The 20784-nt window shown below is 39.4% G+C and overlaps 1 protein-coding gene across 2 annotated transcripts in view; it reads left to right on the top strand.

Moving 5' to 3' along the window:
- The window catches only part of LOC124175331, a 101801-nt gene that overhangs the window by 55034 nt on the left and 25983 nt on the right, over window positions 1-20784 (top strand). Inside the window, exon 2 of one of the 2 annotated variants that reach the window (XM_046555448.1) lies at window positions 6485-6539. The exons of the other annotated variant lie outside the window; for it this stretch is intronic. The gene's annotated coding sequence lies outside the window, so the exon portion shown is untranslated. The remainder of the gene's footprint in view (window positions 1-6484; window positions 6540-20784) is intronic. 2 annotated transcript variants of the gene reach the window in all.

The following is a 20784-nucleotide window of genomic DNA, read 5'->3' as shown; positions in this document are numbered from 1 at the left end:
TGAAAAAAAATGAAAATAGTTAAGGACTGAGCGGTATGTAACCGAAACTAAAAATTTCTCTCATTGTACTTTTCAATTGCTTGTTTCGCCAGTAGCTTCTAAACCACAAACTTGTCCATTTTCATCTTGGTCTCAAAGTCGTCGTTTTTCAACAAAGAATTCATGAAAAAATTTAAAACCAATCGATCGGGGCTGTTCATTCGAAAAATTGGGTTTTCGTGTTTTTTGAGAGTAGCAAAAATCGAACCCATGGTCCAAAAATTTTTAAACTCAGTGAAAGACAATTTTTTTTCACCCTCTAAAATCTACATCACAGTTAGAAAAAATTTTAAATCCATTATGCGAATTATTTTTGTGTATTCTCTTGCGACGGCAGTCGACGATATCTTACAAGCTATTTATCTGTAGGATATACGTGGTAGCAGACGAGCCGAGTTTGATAACAGTTGAGAAAATTCTCGAAGCAATAACGATCAGCGATTCGGAGGAAAACAACCCCTCGGATAACCAGGACAGCAGTGTTCCCTCGGATTTAGTAATCGACGAACCGCCATCAACCGAAAGTCGTTATTCGACAGAACCCCTGATTTTGTCCGACCTCGATATTCTTCGGGTATACATTATTATGTACCTAACATATTCACTCGTAACAGAAAAGTTACTGTTTTGCACTGCATTGAATTCAAGTCTTTGAAATTCGACGCTGTGACAAATTTTCACGGTTAAACGCAGCGTAAGATTTGGTTTCTTCATTTTTTCTTCAAGTCATCTCTCCCAATGTATCAAAACACATAAAATAGGTCTGAAAAAAAAAAAACAAGCCGGAAGAAAACTTTTTTCGCGATACTATTTATCGCCATGAAAAGGAAAGAGTCTGTCAATTTGTCGGAGTGAAATATTCGAAACTGACACGACTTGACAGCCGAGTGAAATAATTGAAAAAGAAAAAATAGCAAATTTAAAAAAAATACATACATAAACTAGGAAAATCAGAATTGCTTATTTAAAAAAAAGTAATAATGACGAAAAAGTATATGTTTGTCGGTAAAACATTGAAAATGGATTTATTTCCGGCAGAACCGGAAACTCAAATTGAACGGGGCATGATAATTTTTCACGCCCATCACTTGATTGTAAAATCCTATCAGTTTCAAATATTTTCATCCAGCCTTTTCCGAGATCATCGCGAAAGTTTGTCGGACAGACCGACGGACTTTTCACTTTTCACGGCGATGAAAAGTACCGTGAAAAAACTCTTCTTTCGGATTATTATTTTTGATTGAATTCAAATTTTTTTTTGCCACCCCATTCCGTACGTTCGCAAAAAAAAAAAAAAAAAAAAAAAAAATTCAGGTGTAGATATTTCTTAACTTCCAAGCAATTGGAAAATCTGAGACTCAAAAGAAAACGGCTAAAATTCTTAGTTTCGACAGTTTCAAACCATTATTTGTTTACGATACACGAAAATTGGCAATATCGTCCCAAATCATGAATCAGATTACAAATAATTGCTAATCGTGCTTCTCACCAAGCATCAACTTTCGTCTGCGATACTTTGAACCTTGTCGTCTCGTACCAGCTTGCATAAAAAATCGATCAAACCCTTATGGAATTAAACGAAGAAGCTTTGTGCTTGTAGAGGTACAGGAACGTAGTTTGCAGTTTCTATGGGAATTACGTCGCGCAGCCTTACTCGCAATTATCGTTAGTTGACGCCGTTTTCCCAGTGCATACATGCATACCCATAATAGCGTCAATATTCGTCCTCATTAGTGCCTCGTGTCTACAGCATCTATTCCTGATCGTTCCACCCCGTTCAGCTCCTCGGTTTACAGCAAGACGCCCGAGGCTGTGTACACACGCGAATACGAGGACGTCGACAGGAAACTGAAAATTCTCGCGAAAGGTACCCAACTGCTAACGTATATATGGGTAATTCCGCGCCAAATCGACCAAGGTTTCACTATTGACATGTTGGACTTGGTCCGCGATTTTTTGCATAGTTGTCCCAAGTCTAAAAAGCACATGAATCCTTTTTGCCACATTTTTTCCGAATAAATTTGTAGAAGTAATTTAAAAATCAGGCGTCAGATAACAATTTTGAAAAAATCTCACGCGTAGAAACAAAATATTTTCAATTCCAATTTCTCCGTTCACACATATATTGTCATAACGGTGATGTTTTTACTACATTTTCGCATCATTCGACTGTCATATGTTATACGAATTGCAATTTGCGAAACAAGTTTTCATCTGGAGTACGTGAAAAAATTTCGATTCATGATTTGGTGGAGTAAAAAACACGAAAGTATGAAGAAATAAGGAAAATTTTTTTTACGTAGGTATAAATAAAAACGCGAACTGCTCGACAACTTGGAAATCGATGGAAATTTAGCTACCTATTCATAATCAAATGGGGAACCGAAATTCTCTATCTGCCTAACGTTGCGTAAATTGCACAGAAGTTGTACACACAGACACGGTGTATATATATATGCGGACGACACACGGGTTGAATTTAAGCGTGCGTGGGTGTAAATTATGTACGTTATTCCACGCAGCCGGGCAAAACTTGCCGCCGCATTGGGATCAGAGAGAATTCGCGATCCATTAGCCGAATCGATTTATGCGCCGCAAAAGTGTGCGAAAGAAAGAAAGAAGAAAAAATAAAGAATTAAAAACACATTGACGGAACAATCGAAAATGAAAGAAAAAGTAATGGATGAAAAAAAAATTGATTAAATATACGCCATAAGTTGAAGAAAATTCATTTATTGATCAAATATTCGACGGGATGAACGCGGAGTTTCGTTAGCTTTCGGTTGTTAAAAATTAAAGCCGTTCGCGATTTGAGTAGCATAACACCTTCGGAAGGAGGTAAATTGGAAAAGTTTTTTTTTACGTTGGTTACATTTTTCATTTTTGATACGAAGGGAAGTTGTGAACTGATTAAAGCCTTCTCTTTCCGAGTTCTCTTCCTTTCTTGTGTAAGGAGAATAATGTTCGTCAAACTTCCCGAAACCCTGTCGTCAGGTTCGCAATTATTATCGCAAGGAGTAAAGTATATAATGTTCGTCTTGCCGATTCAGCGATACATCGAAAATTGTTTTCTTGAGAAATGTATGCTTGCAAAGTTCGAGAAAATTGATACGAATGTTGGGTAAGAAATGTTTATACATTATTTTAGGCTTTCCTGAAACAAAGAAAAAACCCGATCCGGAACCCTTTGTCGAACTCCCGAACCTCGAAAAAATGGAAACCCGGTCCACGAAGGCCAAAAAAACCCAATGATTGCCAATTGTCGTTATCAAGCCAGCTCTGATTGTATTTCTGTTTCTTCATATTGTCGTAAATAAACTTTCATCAGTGTTTGAAGTAATTATTAATTCCGTAATTTAATGTAGGCTATCAACTCGGTGAAAGTTCCAACTACTTTTAATCACAATCGCTCAGAAATCGCATGGAATCTCATGAATTTGTTTAAAATCATTTTTAAACTGGTTGGTATTGATTGAAAACACACCTCGAAACCGTTTGAATCTCCTTTGAATTAGTTTGAAATCAGTTTGAATGAGCTTCGAATCAGAAGAAACGTTTAGAAATCGTTTAAGCCTCTGTGAACTGGTTCAAAGCTGCTTGAAACTACTTTGAAATCGTTTAAAACTCCTTAAAACCGGTTTGAAACACCTTCGAATCATTTAAAAATCACCTGAAACAGTTTGAAAACCATTTTCAATGTAACGAAACATTTCGTCACTTGATCCGCGAGTGAACAGCACCTCGTAGATAAAATTCAGCGGTATTTTTTTAATCTCGGTAATTGGGATAAATTTTCGTTTATTGCTAATATTGCGATAAAATTTTACTCCGTGCTTTAGCGTAAGATAATAATTTAATAATTTCCGTTTCAACGTACCATAGAGTGAAGATGTTTTCTCTCAATTTCATCCATCTTATGAACAAACAAATTATACTCGAAGTTACGCGTGGGCGTAATGAAGATGAATTTTAATGGCACGATAAGAAAAGTGAGAAAAACGCGCCTCAAAAACAAGGTAAAAGCAAAAACGCTTTCATCGGGATTACTTTTCCTTATCCGTTTTCATCCGCTCTATTTCCCAGCGTGAAAATATTCAATCATCACCGGATTATAGGAAAAAATCTCCTTATCAATTTCCAATGTTGGTACTATAATAATTTTATTCAATCTGTTCTCCCGGCTGAGCGAGCCGGATGAGATATTAAATGTACGGGTGTTACACACGCCTCTGTGTACATATTTGCACTGGCCTGCCCGTGGGGGTGAACCGAAAATAAATAATTATCCCCGACTCAAAGTTTGTTCAAATACGGAGAGAGTATGTACGACGGGTGGATGCAGGGTGGATATGTATGTACATTTGTTTCAAGTGTTTGTTGCTACCCGCCTGAGTGCAGCTGGTTAATTTACCCGTATATATAATAAATATATATGTATACATATATATACATATCTATGTATGTATACGTATAATGTATGTATTTACATTCAGAGACTTGTATATTGTTGTTATTATTATCATCAAAGCAGAGGCAGGGAGACCGGTGCTGCAATTTTAATCTCGAATCTTAATTGCAAAACGTCTCGATAATAATTGCGCCTTCGCTCTTAGTGGTAAATTTGGCGGAACCTTGTACAAAACATTTACATAGAGGGTGGGCGGAAGAAAAAAAAAAAAAAAAATACAACGGGACTGATTTGAAACGTGAGTTAAAACCGAAGTCGTTGACGGATTTCGAGAAACGTTATTTTGCTTAAGACTAGAAGAATGAATCTTTCATGTCGCGTTTGAAAATCTGAAAAATATTTAATCGTTCCTGAGATACACGAGTTTTGAAAAAGTCGCTGGGAGACTGAAAAAAATTTATTTCAAAGAATGTTCAACTTAATTTCGATCTTAAATTATGATTCGAGGAATAATTTATTTTCGTTCGATTGATTAAAAGAAAAAACAAAAAAAAAAAAAACAACGTACAAGACTGTGCCTTTCGTTTATTTCGTTGATTTTTAATATTTCAAAGTTTTCTAATAATCCATGTCATCAACGCGAAAAAACAAAGGGTGAGTCGGATTCAGTTCTAAGGTTCAACGTGTCCATCATTTACGGTTATTACTGCCAGAAACGAGGTTCAAGTTAGTAACGTTATCGCAACGAAACATTCTTAATTTTACAATGATTTTTAAGGAACTAAGATTTCGAAATACGAGTATGTCTTGTATTATTAATTCGGAAATGGTTAAATAACGGTTTATCCTCAGCATGAATCGTTGCTATAACCTTACTAACTCCGGTACGATTTCCAGAACTCTCCTACGCAAGGATGCAATATCTTGTCCACTGAAGAGTAAAAGAACAGGCCACGTAACTTGAACTTCCACGGATCAGTGGAAAATTCTCTCCCACGACTGAAAATACAGATACTCTGTGTTATTCGCCAATATTGAAAAAGTCAGCCGCAACGCCGGGTCGAAAAATCTAAAAGGTTGGTTGGTTGAATCAATTTTGGTTCTCGACATCATTTACACGACTGACTCTATCGATAGTGGACTCTCTTGACAATGTCCCGAAAACGGAATTTTCAGTTCGAATCGCGCGTTTTAATTCTAATCTTATGAGAAACGTTTCGTGTCACGTGAATAAAATTTGGGAGAATTTGTAATATGCAAGAATTAATATTCGAATCACTATTTCAGATGGAAATCGAGTTCAATATTCTTTAATATTCGTTTTTTTCAGTCTCCCAGCGACTTTTTCAAAGCTCGTGTGTCTCAGCAACGAATAAAGAATTTCCAGATTTTCAAACGTGAAATGAAAGATTTGTTCTTCTATTGCCGAGAAAAAAAAACGCGTTTAGATTTTATTGACGTTTCAAATCGGTCCCGTTTCTTTTGTCCCATCCTGTATATAACACGCTTTACGTGAGTAAGAATTTCTTTAAAACTACTCACTCAAGTGTTGATCGCGTTCAATTTTTTCATCCTTCGTATATCATTCTTTATTTCTCAAAATGCCGACAGTTGCGTAGAGCATAAAAAATAAGAAACGAAGTCTCTCCCAAGGTATATGAAAAATTCTAGCAAAGTAACCGCGATCTAAATTTATATTCCGTACTGCACTCGGTCTTGTGTTTAAAAAACCGGCGGTGATTTAGAATTTCGGTACAAACAAGTCTAATTTTATTCATTGGCTGAACAAATTCGTGCTCAGACATTGTTCTGAACATTTTTCTCACCTAGTATAAAAACATTCAATCACTTTCTTCCACAATGTTTTGGATCCCGATCGTAATATTTTCCACGACGATTACGGCTGTAGCATTTCCAAAAATAATTCGTCTCGTACGTTTCGTCGGAATTAGTGTAAACCAAGCTTGAAAACCCTGTCTTTTATTAATTAATCAACTAGCGTTAGGCAATAACGATGTTTAATTGGTTAATTTTCAGATATACCGAGGAAGCGATGAAACGGTAGAGCTGAAATGGACAAGCCGAGTAAAGAGTAAGTGAGCTTTGGCAAAAAGATAAACACCTAGGTCCGAAATGCCCCTTGATATATCGGGATTCCGAAGGGGCGAAGGCGTGAATGAATCACCTCATTAGGCTCGACTCTCTCCCCGCGCCTATACCTGCAGTTCTACTAATTGTAAGCGACAGATTTATACAGCCGGGGGAGTGGGGGTTGAAGTAGAATAGAGCTTCGAGAATTAGGGGTTGACCGATGAAATCACCGGGACCGTGAAACGTGGCGATGATCACCGATCGTTAAGCGGGTGTCTAGCCATTATCACCGCCGAAAATAACCGTTTCATATAATACTAGGAAAGAAATAAGGGGTAAAAACTGTCGAGTAAATCGGCGCAATTTTGCGAAATTGAAACACCCAACGGTTACGGCGAATTTCTAGTTCGCGTATAACGGTTTGATAACATCGCATCGTCTTGAGCAACGAGGTGTGAGAAGGGAAAAACGATCGCTGTCAACGCGCAGTCTAGACCGTAACAAGTGCTCGTCAAATTTTTGTTGGTTTGTTTCTGTTTTGTGCGTGTGTGTTTGTGGGTTTTTTTTTTTTTTTTTTTTTTTTTTTTATGTTTGTTTCTTGTTACTTATAATAACGCGATTATACAAGAAGAAAGACCTCGAAAGTTAGACTCACTAAATTAAATTACACCGAATTATATCGCGCCGTGAACTAGAAGTTGAATTCAACGTCCCGAGGGTTTATAAAGGGTGTAAAAACAATAAAGTGCCGCGCGAAATTTTGTTCTAGAATTTTGGAGGCAAAAAATATCGGTTTTTTTTTCCATGTGTAGATAGATAAAGGATCGCTCTTTTTCTCTCTTTCGATGAAAAAAATTATTATTTGTCCTTGACGGTGAATTTGTTGAAGAAATAGGTATAATTAAATTGAAAATGAGAAGGGGGAAATTATTGCGAATGTTAATCGTAAGGAAATTCAGAGTGGATACGGTTCGTGAAAATTTTCAGTATCCCTACGTGGAAGAATTCTGGAATGAACGGGACTCTGAAAAATCACCCACACGGATTTTATTTACCGCTTCTGCTACGTATACGCGTTTTTCGTCCCGTTTCGATGTATTTACTGCATCAATCTCTTTACTCAGAATCACTAGATAAAAATACAGCTCAATATATTTTAAGAAAATCAACAACAAAAAAGAAAAAAAAGAGCAAAATTCAACATCTTCGGATGGGAAAACTTTGGGTTGCCTTTGTGTATAGATTCTTTCCACTATTCTTACGATTTCGATAAATAAATCGGATAAAAAGTCACTCTCCTCGTTCGCGTTATCAACTTTAGTGATCCTTGAAAAGAATACACAAGGTCGAATAGGAGGGTAAGGTAGAAAAATCAGATGGTAGAAATGTTACGATACAGAATTTTAAAAAACGCGATGAGCCATTTCATAGAATTTCCATACGTAAAAAAGCCCGAGTGTAGAAAACGAACGAATATGAAATTGTAAAAATTCTTTCGACTCAGTGTTTCAGATATTTTCTTCATTCTGACGATTATAGAGGTTTTGAATTTTGTACGACTTTTTTACTTTCCGATCGTGCACACTAAGGCTGTTTTTTTTTTTCTCTTCTTTTATAAAAATCCAACATCGCGACTCTTCCATTTCCCAATCTTTCCACACTCTTACCTCCGGCGGCTATTTCATTCGTCCAAAGCTCGAGTAAATCCATCAACATCGTAAAATAAGAATAATCTGCAATCTCCGTGAGCGGGTCCGCCGATGTTTCTTCCCCGCGCATTCATCGGCATCGCCGTCCTTATCCCCGGTGATAATCTTTGCGATCCGTTACGGGTTCTCAGACAGTATCCTTATACGCCCGACTCGAGACCAGAAGGAACCTATCAGCTCCTATTATTATGATAATCGTTTAACGGAAAGCGGGGGTGGATTTGACGCGGGTCAAGCTCCTGTCATTCCCCGGCCCGTTAATGTCCTCCAGGATTCGTACCGCTCATTGCTTTTCCTTCCAACGTACGGATCGCGCTTTCCGCACCGAGATTAATGTTTGTTTTTATTTGTTCAATTTTTCATTCCGCATCGTAACCAAAGAATGTATTTTTCTACCCTATAAAAGGTATTGCTGAGACATGACAAGCTTATGCCTGAATATTATGCATCGTGATTTCAATAATATTTAAACGTGTATGTTGTAAAGATAACCATCTTTTTTTTTTTAATTTTCTGGTTACCTTAACGAATGAAATTCTTCTACGTTTACTTTTCGCAACAAACTGACCGGGCTGAATTTACTAGAAGAAATCTGGGAGGCTCGATTGCCTGAGTGCTTGACGAGACGAGAACCTGAGGTTTTTGGCTTTCCGCCCGTCAAGATGCGGCGCATTTTTAAATTCAGTTCAGAAGCCCGAGCCGTTCTGTACTTGAGTTATTTTTCAAGCGAGTGGAGCCCTTCGCAATAGACTTTTCAGGGTAATTATTTCGCTTTGTTGTGTTCTTCGGGGCCGTTTTTATCTTGAAGTATTTCTTTTTTTCATCCAAATCTGGCCCGCTGACCGTTTGAATAGTTCATTATTCTCCGCGATGGATTTATTTCAGTTTACAAGTATCAGCGATTCATGCTATAAATTGTTATCTGAAAATACACAGATGGCCAGTTTTAAATTGTTTAACTCCTGACAGGCAATCAAGGTAAAATTTCCCCTCAAAATATCTTGTACTATTAAAACAGACTGTAAAGATTGAACCCCTTTCACGTGAATTTTTATTTGTTTAGTTCGACTTAATTAATATCACAACAAAACCATTATATGCAGAATTGTTTAAACTTTAACGTCAAAAAAAAAAAAAAAACTCCTTAACTTTATTAGAAGCTGAGATATTTGAAATTAATATCTACTGTATATTATTTACACTCATTGCCACGAGAGAAATACGGTTTGGATGTTTGCCTGTCAGTTGTTAATTCTAATCGTAAGTAAATCGGTTGTTAAAAGGTTAGAAGCTCGGACGATGGTTTTCCGCGATAATTTGTTTCATCAGCTTAACCTCACACTATTCGTTTATATTGAACCTCAAATATCGAGGCGAAGAATCCTTAAAACCGTGTAAAAATTGTAACTACATATATCTGGGTCCACTTCTATGAAATTTACTGACTTCATTCGCTAAAAACTTCGATAACAGTTCAATTGAATTCAATGTACGTACCTCAGAAGATCTCAGAAGCAATCGTCAAGATGATTTTTACACAGATGGTTGCTAAATCAACAATCAATACCAACTTTTTCATTAATTTCACGAAAATATATTCGCACATTGGTCATTGAGTATTGATCACATTCCGATTCCAATTTTACGAATCTCTTAATAAAATTGCCAAGTTTGTACAATCCCTAAAACTTTCGCAAAACGAAGAATAAAAAAGTCAAATCCAGTCCAAACGCGAATCGGACAAAGCACAAGAGCACAACAATATCGCGGATGGAATAATCGCAGTAAACAACTAACGTAAAATTCAATTCAACGACGTGAAAAACTCACCAAAGCTCATCATCGATGCCGTGTAACCGAAACCATCGGACAGTCAAGCCCGAGTCAACGACGACGTCACACTTGTCATCGCGTATCGTATCATCAGACTTCACAGAGCAGCCGCGTAGGTACTAATTGTTTCCACTCGTTGTACAAGCGATGTTTCGCATCAGCCGAGTGTTGTTAAGACGTTGAGACGTTGCACAGCCTCGCACACCGACACAAGGCCCAAGCAGGAACCGGAAATGGTATTGACGCCTTTGTAGCCACGGTGTGGAATGGCCCACTCAACGGTCTGGAGTCTAGACCCGATACTCGGGCACTTGAGACTCTAGACTCTGGAGCGAACCGAAAGGTGTTGTCAAGTGTCATTGGGTTTGTAAGCTCCGTCAACATCCGTTATCGACAACGACGCGCGACGTTGTCCTCGTCGCTTTTTACTTGGGGCCGAGTCGCGGGCTCCTTTCCGTTCTTCTCCTTATTTTGCTGAGACGAGTGTCCTCCTCGCTTGATCAAGCGGTCTTGGCTTGTTTTCTTCCCCTTTTCACCCGTTACTTATCCAGCGAGGAAGAACGATTTTCGAAAAGTGTACATCGAGCGAACGGACATTGAAAAATGATCGTTGACGGGAAATTATACGGAATGGGTTATTGATTCGAGATTATTGCTAAGGTCCTACTCTACGAAGTATTCGACAAGACTGACGAACTGAGGCACTGAACAAGAATCGGTTATACATTCGTACGCGTACGCGTAAGAGCGTTGTACAAACATAAACAGTCCAGGTTCCATGTATCGTCCTTGAGCTGAGAGAAATTTTCAGTTTAGACATCGTTTTTCGTAATTCCAACAATATTCGAACAGTTTTTTTAACGATACCTGTTTTACTGAATTTATCTAGTTACTGTAACAAATGAAATTTTTCTCAGTGTGTATGCAACAGGGATTAATGTTTCTACACACACCTTTGAAGTAACCATTCCTACACGGAATTGCTTTTGGAATTGATTCGCTGCCCGGTATAACAGTCATTGGAGAGAAATTAGCTATCCAGCTACAACTTTCGACAATTTTAAACATCATCCTTTTCAAGCTGACGTTAGGTATACCAAACGCGATTGGTTTCGGACACGTTTTGTGTCAGCTCGATACCTCGTTGTGTCTCCGAGTATAGAACACAGTGTTGCAACACTCGTTCATCTCCTTTCCCATTCCCTTTCTCCGCGCCATGCTGTGCCAATTTTCAGGATTAACGAAAGTGCCGTCAGCTATATGTATACGTATACCTACGCGGGCAAAACATCCGGCGAGAAAGCTCAGGCTGCTTTTCGTTTGTTCGTACCGTCAGGGCTGAGAGAACACGTGTGTGTGGGTGTTCCCCCTTTTCTCTATCTCTCTCTCTCTCTCTCTCTCTCTCTCTCTCTCCCTCCCTCTCTCTCTCTCTCTCTGTCCCTGGAAAGGCTTCTTTTTGTGGATTTCCGTGCAGCCCGGAGGCATTCAACGCGTTTTCTCGTTGATTGCGATCACGCGGCGTGAAGCTTCAGAAGATCAATTTCACCCTCTCTCCCTAGCGATTCTTCTCAAAATCCCATCGCTGCTTCGAATTTCACTATTTCACCCACTGTATTGAATTGCGCAGTTTTAAAGAATCTTGTGAGAGAGGGTTGAAAAAAGTTGGATTTAGTAACAAAGAAAATCGTGAAGGGGGCCATTCAAATATCATGTCACCCTATTTTCCGTCATCTTAGACCCCCTCCCCATCGTCACGGAATTTTTTACCCCCCTCTCAACACGATGTGATCTACTTTGTTCTCGCTCTTCCTCCTCTCCTTCGTACAATTCAAAATTTGTTAACAATACGACGACTAACGTTAACTGTCCGTTCAAAAAACAAATAAATGCATGTGAAAAAAACGTGACGTGACACTACGAGGGTATTCCCCCCCCCCCCCAACACTAGCCCCCAGAGAGCGTGACGTAATATTTGAACAGTCCGAACCAGGCTCAGTTGATGAATCGGATTTAATAAGCAAAGTAAGCAACATCGAGTTGGTATAGCCATCTGGAAGGAGAATAATGAAGTATAAAGAAGTAAGAAAAGGGAAAAGCAAAAAGCAAGAAACCGGGTGAATAATTTTTATCCGCGAAGAAAATTCTCGCAGGATAATTTGGGGCTGGAGGCGCAACGGCTGACAGGCATGAGTAATTAAAAGCTCAACTCGTGGAAGAGTTCGGGGATAGACGCCGGTGTATAGAAATGTATATAGTTATAGAAAGTCGAGGTGTAGGCTTGCAGCTGTGTCTGGTGAATTTTGGATCTTCTCCACTTCTGGAGGCATACCGAAGGCCAGGAAGAAGGCCGAGGGGCGTCGCCGATGCGAAAACTTTCTCTCATCCGAAAGCATTTTACCTACTCGGTGCTTCAAAGGGCTTTATCCGAAAGCGCTTTTAACCAGGCTCTCTAGTTCACCGATAAACTGGCTCTCGCAAATCCTGCGAACCTGCTGAGACGACGTATTCTTCTCCTTCGCGTGTCCCCGAAGGCTTCTTTTTCCACTCTCGTTTTCATCCCTCCGTGTCCATTGTCCGAGAATATCGCTGCAGCCTCGCGCGTTTTACATGTTGTAATGAAAGACGTTATTCTCGATCGATCTATTCGATCGGAAAACCATTGTTGAATTTGTTTTTTTTTTTTTTTTTGAAAAATTACTAAGATGTTTTACGAAAATCGCGTTGACGATGTTTTAAATGATTTCCGAACGTTCGCAAACAACCAATGATTCTACGACTGAAATACGGGAGGCATAGCTTTTTTAAGGCTTAACTTTCAAACTCAAACAGTGATCTGGAATTGTATTCAACATTTTTCACACGATAACTTCGAAACTGTTTGTACGTTTTTGAAGAAACTGGGTGAATATTTTATTTTGCTACGTGGTTTTTCAGTACATAACTAAAATGCTGGAATGTCCGAACTAGACTACCTCGATTGTAAATTAAGAACGTGCTGAGATTCGATGAAACTACGAAAAACGTACTTGAAAAAGAAAGTAATCGGACGATATTATGAGTTTTTAATTCCGAGGATAAGTATAAATGTCTCGAACCCGTAAAAAAACACCCAATTCTTTTGTTTAAATGAGTCTGTCACTGTTTGTTTTCTCGGAACTCGTAAATTCTCTCAATTAGTAAAAATACCTATAAAGTATGAGAAGATTGAAGTCTGCTAATTGGCAATTAATTACTGTTACATGGATGTACCGGTCTAAAGAAGAAAAAAAAAAAACAGATATTCAGAAGATTTCTTCTCTTCATATAAAAGTATCCCAATCCCAATTGTTGTACACTTGAGATAAAACGAAAGTCGAAAAGATAAAAGATATGCGATCATATTTAAAGAGTAAGAAGAATCAAAGTCGAACGAAAATGCGAAGAATAAATAGGAAAAAAAAATGTTGTGTTACAAAACGGCGATAATTTGCAAGAGTGAACTAAATTACCAAAGAAATCCAAAAACTGGATGCTGACATGGGAACAATGAGAAAAATTCACTAAAACCGGTATCGTTAAAAAAACTATTTGAATATTCTTGGAATTAGGAAAAACGAGGTACGCGTAACCATTTTGCGCTATCGTCGATCCTTTTTTGGTAACTGCAACGCAAAATCAGTTTCCGAGGTTTACTCTACTTTTTTAGTTAAATGAGGTTTTAGCGTCAATTTATCGTTGCACGAGCGTTAAATTTTCGCAGCAGCTGCAAGAAAATCTAGCAACAGTGATCGTAATGAGAAAGAACAGTAACGGATACTAGAGAACTAATTTTCACTTTCTACCTAGAACTATATTTTTCGATTGTTGTAAAAAATGAAAATAGTCAATAACTGAGCGGTAACCGGAACTAAAAATTTCTCTCCGCGAATAAGGTAGAAAGAAGAGTCGGAATCGAAGTTGAAAAATTATAGAGAATGAAAATAAAAAGCGACCCACCTCATTTCGGAACGACTTTCGTGCGCGAGAAGTTGAAATAAACGAGGATAGCCACGCGGTGCGAATGGCAAGGATCGGTCGAAGCAGTTTTTGAGTGACCCCCGCGTGATGGAGGGTATAAATCACTGCAGGCCACAACCGCCATTGCTCCGGTTTTATACGCCGCCTGTATGGGGTTATATGGGTGTCTCGGGATTATAGATCGTCCGATTTACAGCTGCCCCGCAGCAGCGAGGAAACGGGAGAAGACAACAGAAATAATTACGATCCAGATAATATAACTGGGCCTCCGTGGCCTGTAACAGGCATCCCCGTTTCGCCGTGTTGCTCCGTCTCTACCCATCTTGAACGAGGCGACCCGGCTAGTTTGTGGCCTCGAATTATTCCGTACGCGTTCAACGTTGAGGAGGGGTGGAAACCCCGTAGCGACGGGTTCGCCAACATTTCCTATCTGTCGATATACTTCCGCAACCCACTGGCGAAATATTTCCTGCAATTTTTTTCCCCCCCCCTCCCGCCCCTTGGCTATTCGTCCGGCATTGATTGATAATCGAAGAATCGAACGGGGTGCGCTGTGGATTTGATCGCTTGGTGATATTGATGAGTTTGGAAAGAAGAGCCGGAGCAACGTGCGGGTAATTGTTAATTTTGTGATACATTTCTGTTTAACGACATTGCGTAACGGGTGCTGGTCATTTTTTTCTTTCACTTGTTCGTGGTGTGGAAAATAAGGAATCGACTAGGAATACAATTTTCACGTCAAGCAAGTGTAAGATTTGCTGTGGAATATATCGTGACAACTTTTTGAAACTTAAGAAACCGATCGCTTCGACTCGTACGGAAATTTGTGCGTATGGATCGAAGGGTGCAAAAATAAGTAATTATCAGTGTACCGAAATTGTGTTTTTCGATAAGTCACCACGTAGAATAACTGTTTGTTTGAAAGTTCGTTTGACCGAACAATCTTTCGTCCGTAAGATTATTTTTGCCGAAAAGTAGAAATTCCGCATGAATGAAGCACAGAATGTGAAGATATGGGAAAATGAAAGTTCCGAAGAATCAAAATTGAGAAAGACTGATACTTCGAACAGCCAAGAAACGAAAAAAATTATTTGTCCGAAATCGAAGATCAGAAGGTGCCAAATCTCAATCCGCAGAACGCAGAAGGACCAGAATCCCAAAAGGACGAAATGCCGAATATCCTGAGAATTTGGAATTTGTAAAACTTGTCAACTCGACGCTAGTTTTATAAAAATTATGTCATTGTGTTAGACAGTCGTCTATGTCATCAAAGAAAAAAAGAAGGCAAAGGAACGTTAAGCGTAACGCCGCCTATAAACTGCAAATGGTGATGCTGAAAAGAATCTCACGTCTGGCAACCTTTCGGTATTTTGTCGATTCTGTCTCATTGGGTTTCGGGATTTCAACCTTGTATTATTTGGTCAGTCGTTATTGATAATTCCGGATTGGTAAATCATCGAAAAAGGCACGAGTCCGACATCAAAAAGTCAACTTTTGACTCTCCGGTATCCTCGCAACTCAATATTTTGCCCTTCGTAATCTTGCCGATTCTTAAAAATATTATACATTTCTATATAAATTTGTTTATACATTTTAGCGTTCTTAATTTTTATTTTTCTACGAGACGACTTTTCGTATCCATGGTCTTTCTACGTTTTTAACTGTCGCTAATTTGACTCTCGGGGATTTCGTCCCGTCAACTTTTTCCTCTGTCGCATTTTCGTATACCGCCCTGAAAAATGCGGCGGTATCGCGCCGATCGAACGATTTCTCATCTGACAATGACTCGGGGACTCGGGTTGTGGGAAAATAGGTAATCATGATATTTACGTCTTCCTTATCTGGGGCTTCGGGTCAACGGGCCAACGGCGGAGCTCGTAATCTGAACATCCTTCCTTTTCCACCGTAAACAACGAGTCTGGAATCTGTATTGCATCCGTTTTCATTTCCTCTCATAAACCCTGTACTATGTCAATCCACGGTGGTCGTATAGTTATTTGCGCATTCTTATATCCACCCGACAGTAAACCCTTATTCCGAGGAATTATAGTAGCAGTTTTACGTTTCAGAAATTGGATGGATATTTTAAAGGATCGGTTGCACGTTCGATTCTAAACAGTTTTCAAAAATTTTATTTATTTTTACGTATGGCGTGGAGTGTAGAAAAAAATCATCATTCGCCGAGTTAAAAATTTTTTGGCAACACAGGCTTGCAGTAAAAGTCAAACCCGGTGAAAGATGTTTTTTTTTGTACACTCTACACCATAATTAAAAATAAAATGAATAGTCGATGGTGAGAGTCGTAAATAGGTCGGTTTGGTCCAGTAGTCCTGGTATACTCTGATTCAAAAATTTAAAGTCTCCCGTTGCCGTCTTAATTACTTTCCAGTAATTCGCAAGGAGATGGGAATAAAATAAAAATGAAGAGCTCATCAATTAGAAAGTTACGTCAAAGTTATGAAGTTACGAATTTATCAGGTTCAACGAGGTTCCAATCTGAGATCAAAAAAGAGAAGAAAATGAGAGAGACAAGAAGAAAAAAAAAAAAAAAACAAAAGAAAGAAAAAAAAAAACACCGCAAGAAATCTTCTTCGTCGGGGTGTAAAATTAATTATTCAATATATCAAGGATCCCTCGCAGATCGATATCATTCACGCTCGTTTATTACACGATATCAGCTTCCCCGATTCGATAACTTTTCAAAGAGATAGAATTACATTCAGTGCGAAGGGTGTACGGTTCGGAAAAACAATGGTAACTTTACCCCTTAGACGTACAAGTTGGGGGCGGGCAACCGCGCCAGATCTTATCGAGAGATTGAAGATACGAGAACGCGGAGTGCGTCAAGTTGATCCCTCTCATAAATTTTACATTCTCCCTTTTTCACCTGCTCACGATCATTTCCGAGTTCGTTGGTTTTTCCTCGTTCTTAAAACCGGGAATTCCGGCTTCTCGTTTCGATCCATCGCGTCGCACAAGTACGGACAGAACTATGAAAGTTGAATTGGTCCGATAAGAAAGTTAGGAAATGAGAGATATGTGGTTGAATATTTTTTAGAAATGTTATTTGCGCCGGTGATGATAAACACGAATGAAACATTATCCCTGCTATGTGATGGAAATGAATTTAAAAAGAGGGCTTATAATTATTGCGTTAAAAATGCTTCAACTCTGGTCGTTTTGATCCGTTTTTCATGTTTTTTTTTCAATTTATTCTCGCCTGCAAAGAATTTTATAAACAGTTTTTTCCAGAGCGGATAAAAGTGGGTTTCTGTTAATGCGGTGCAACAAATGTTGGTCAACAACTGAATTTGCGCGTTATAACTAGGCTGTAATGTAAGATTTGCTGAATGTTTTATAAACAAATTGCGGGGATTTGTTCATGGAGCAAACTGAGCTCAAAAACATTACCATTGGATAAAAAAACACTGAAACTTAATTACTTCAAACGTATATAATTGGAATACTTTCTCTTGAATTGTTGATGTCTTATTGTTAGCTTATGTTGGTTGAATTTTCTCTGCAGATTCTGCATTTAATTGTCAGTCATGTTTCAGAGATATCGTGCCATTCGTAATCACCGTATAATTTATAATCTAAATAAAATATCGACCCTGATAACATAGCTCTTAATCTTTCGAACTATTTTTTTGCTTCTTCGCCTGACTTTTGATTCAGATTGTGGTTCTCATTGACCCTTAAGGATGTACAGTTTTGAAACAAAAACGTGATGAAACAGAGCTTTGAACAGTGTCATTGAAGCTGATCTGGTTAAATTCAACTGTAAGAGTTCGGAGGAGAAAATGTGAAAACACTGAAGTTAAACTATGAACACTTAATCTCATTATTACATGATTTTTCACCAAAACAATTCGTATCGTTCGTCTGCTTTTAACGAAGAATAATTGATTTTATCCGTGAATGAATTATCCATATACCGTCTAAGTTAAATTGTGATTAACAGTAACTAAAGTATTTCCCGTTGAATCGCAAGTTTAAACTCTGGAAATAATTACGATTGCATGAATCCGAACGCTTCGCCAATTGTTTGTCGTACAAATTTGTACGGAATTCGTTATGGAACAAAATGAGCTATGTTTCAGTAAAATCGTTTAAAATCTAAGTATTTATCGTTTGAAAAAATAGTGGAACAACGTTATTTTACAGACGTTGTTAACAACGAGGCGTTCACAATAGAAAATCAGCGTCCAAACGGTTTCATCTGCATCGCGGAGAGTCTGTCTTGATCTCGGAGGCAGACTGGCGAAAGGGGGCCGGTGAGTTTCAGGAGGAAAGCTTATCTCCAGTGCAAAGATCGCCCCATGGCTGGTCGGATATGATGATGGCTCGTCAGGCGCGAGTGTAGATGCTAATGATAAGCAGTCGTCGGGGGCGAGGAAGCGAGGCGTCGAAAGACGGAGATGGCTGCCTCGAATTAGATCCTCCCTTGGCGCTGCTGGACCGTTAATAACAATCATTCCTTTGATCCGATCCCGCCTCTGCGCTCGTCCGGCGCTAATTTCCCCCGCGCCTTCGCCTCTTGCCCCCACACGTTCGTCATGTCGAGTTTTTGCTCAAAAAAAGCAGCAGACTCCCGGCTAATTTTCCACGTTCAAAGTGTCGAGATGTTCGGGGGCCAGCGGACGGAAAAAAAATCATACTCGAGCTTTGAACATGAAAAGTCAAGTACCAGAGAGAGAGAGAGAGAGAGAGAGAGAGAGAGAGAGAGAGGCGAGGATTTTTTCTCAGCATTTAACATCGAAACCAAATTATTAAATGATCACTTTTTCAATTCAATTTCTAAAATTACACGCTGCAATTATTTCACGATCTCATTTTTACCGTGGGCAACTTGTTTTTTACTATTCGACCAATGCTTTTCTCCCAGCGATGAAAAATTTATCAGCTTCGAGAACATTTAATTGATTCTGTAGATATTGATAATTTATAGATTTCGGTGTCGAGGCCAGTAATATCTGTAATTTCTTGGTTCGACCTGACATATATTTGATATATTGTACGAAATTAGGGTATCAGATTTCTGATTATTATTGCACGCCTTTTCTGTATATATTCAAATTAAAATACATTCATACCACTTGGAGTGTTCTAAGTTTGGAAGAAATTCTCAACGGAAAAACAGCCCGGAGTTACGAGTGCGTGTGGAGAGAGAGAGAGAGAGAGAGAGAGAAAGAGAGGGAAAATACTCTCACCTCGAACGAGAATTGAGATATACCCGAAAGGTCGGACACTGACGATTCTGAAATTCCGGCAAAACCGCGCCCTCCAAAATATGGTCCCATCAAGCGAAACAACTTGATCCTAGCACGGTTTTACTTTATAGCCATAGGACGTAAGCTACTTTTATGGAATTTGGCCGGATGGGCGGATTCACTTTATGGATTTCGGGTGGCGTAACAGCCTCCCTTCCCCCACCCCCTCCTCCCCCTCACCCCGCGCCAAAACAGTAATCGTTGTACGCCGAAACGAGGCGTCGGGGATGAGCTGTTTTTGACGCGTTTCAAACACGGCGGGGTGACGCCCCTGCAGGCGGGTATATTGTCGGTTAAATTGACCGAGGGAACAAAATCCAGGATCCGTAGGTATACGTATAGAGAGCGTTGTCAGCGTCGCGCGGCTCACACGTGCGTGAATGTAGTTATTTACGGCGTTATATACGGTTTAACCTGCGAATTTGGCGGCCTCCTGTATCACCTTCCGGTCTCATTAATCATTCTCATCTTGCTCCGAGTGCGGCCTACTCGCAACACTCTCGCAACTAGAAACTCGCAACTCGAGACTCGCTACTCCTCGGCTTTCCCCGTGACTATCAGTTAGCCTCCAAGCCTCCGAGATATAACAGGTACGTACCTTAACAGGTGCCGGAGACAAATTGGCTTCGTCAATTCTGCAGCACGTGCGGCTACCGCGCGCTACGCGACATCTACAAATCAAGTTGGCCGGAGAGACTTGACTCTCGGATGTACGTACACTTGGGGTCAATGAATCTGAGACGGCTCATTTTTTACACTAAACGGTTACGTTGGCAACACGGACACAGCTTATAACACAGCGGGGATAATGACTTTTCAGATTGACACGTCAATTTTAAGGTTAGATTCGACGGTCACGGGTTACGTTACGTTTATTGAGATTGAGTTTGTTTCGCGCTCGGCCGACTGTGGCGCTGTAGGTTTCTCGGTGTTGCCAACGTAACCGTCTAGTGTGAAAAATGAATCGTCTCAGATTCATTGACCCCAAGTGTACTCGTACTAAGAGACGCACCTACCTTTCAGCTTGTGCCTGACCTTTGCTAGCCAGTCGGTACATACTTATTTATATACATATACAATATACATGTATGTATATATTGCGAGGGAACGAGGGGAATAAGTGAGCGGAGCCTGAATTGGCAACTTTGTTAGCGCGGTTTATCGCGCGCCCTTTTATTGCGTAAAATTTTTTTCCTATTTCTTCGTACGTACTTTTCCGTTCATTTTCAGGCTGCGTTATTGCGTCCTTCTTTATTCATGCTTCGCGTCTTAGGCCGGAAAAGTCTGAGCCGAGAAACGTGTTTTTGAGATAAAGGAAAAACATGAAAAATTTTCCAATATCATTTTACCGGAGCATCGCCACCTCGTGCTCTTTTGTTGTCAGCTCGTGTAGCCAACAAGGATGGAACGAGACTCGCAACCCCTTGCGAGACGG

Source organism: Neodiprion fabricii, chromosome 2 (genome assembly GCF_021155785.1).
Source record: "Neodiprion fabricii isolate iyNeoFabr1 chromosome 2, iyNeoFabr1.1, whole genome shotgun sequence".
NCBI lineage: Eukaryota > Metazoa > Arthropoda > Insecta > Hymenoptera > Diprionidae > Neodiprion > Neodiprion fabricii.
The sequence above is the reverse complement of the archived record's forward strand: the minus strand, read 5'-3'. Positions and strand labels throughout refer to the sequence as shown.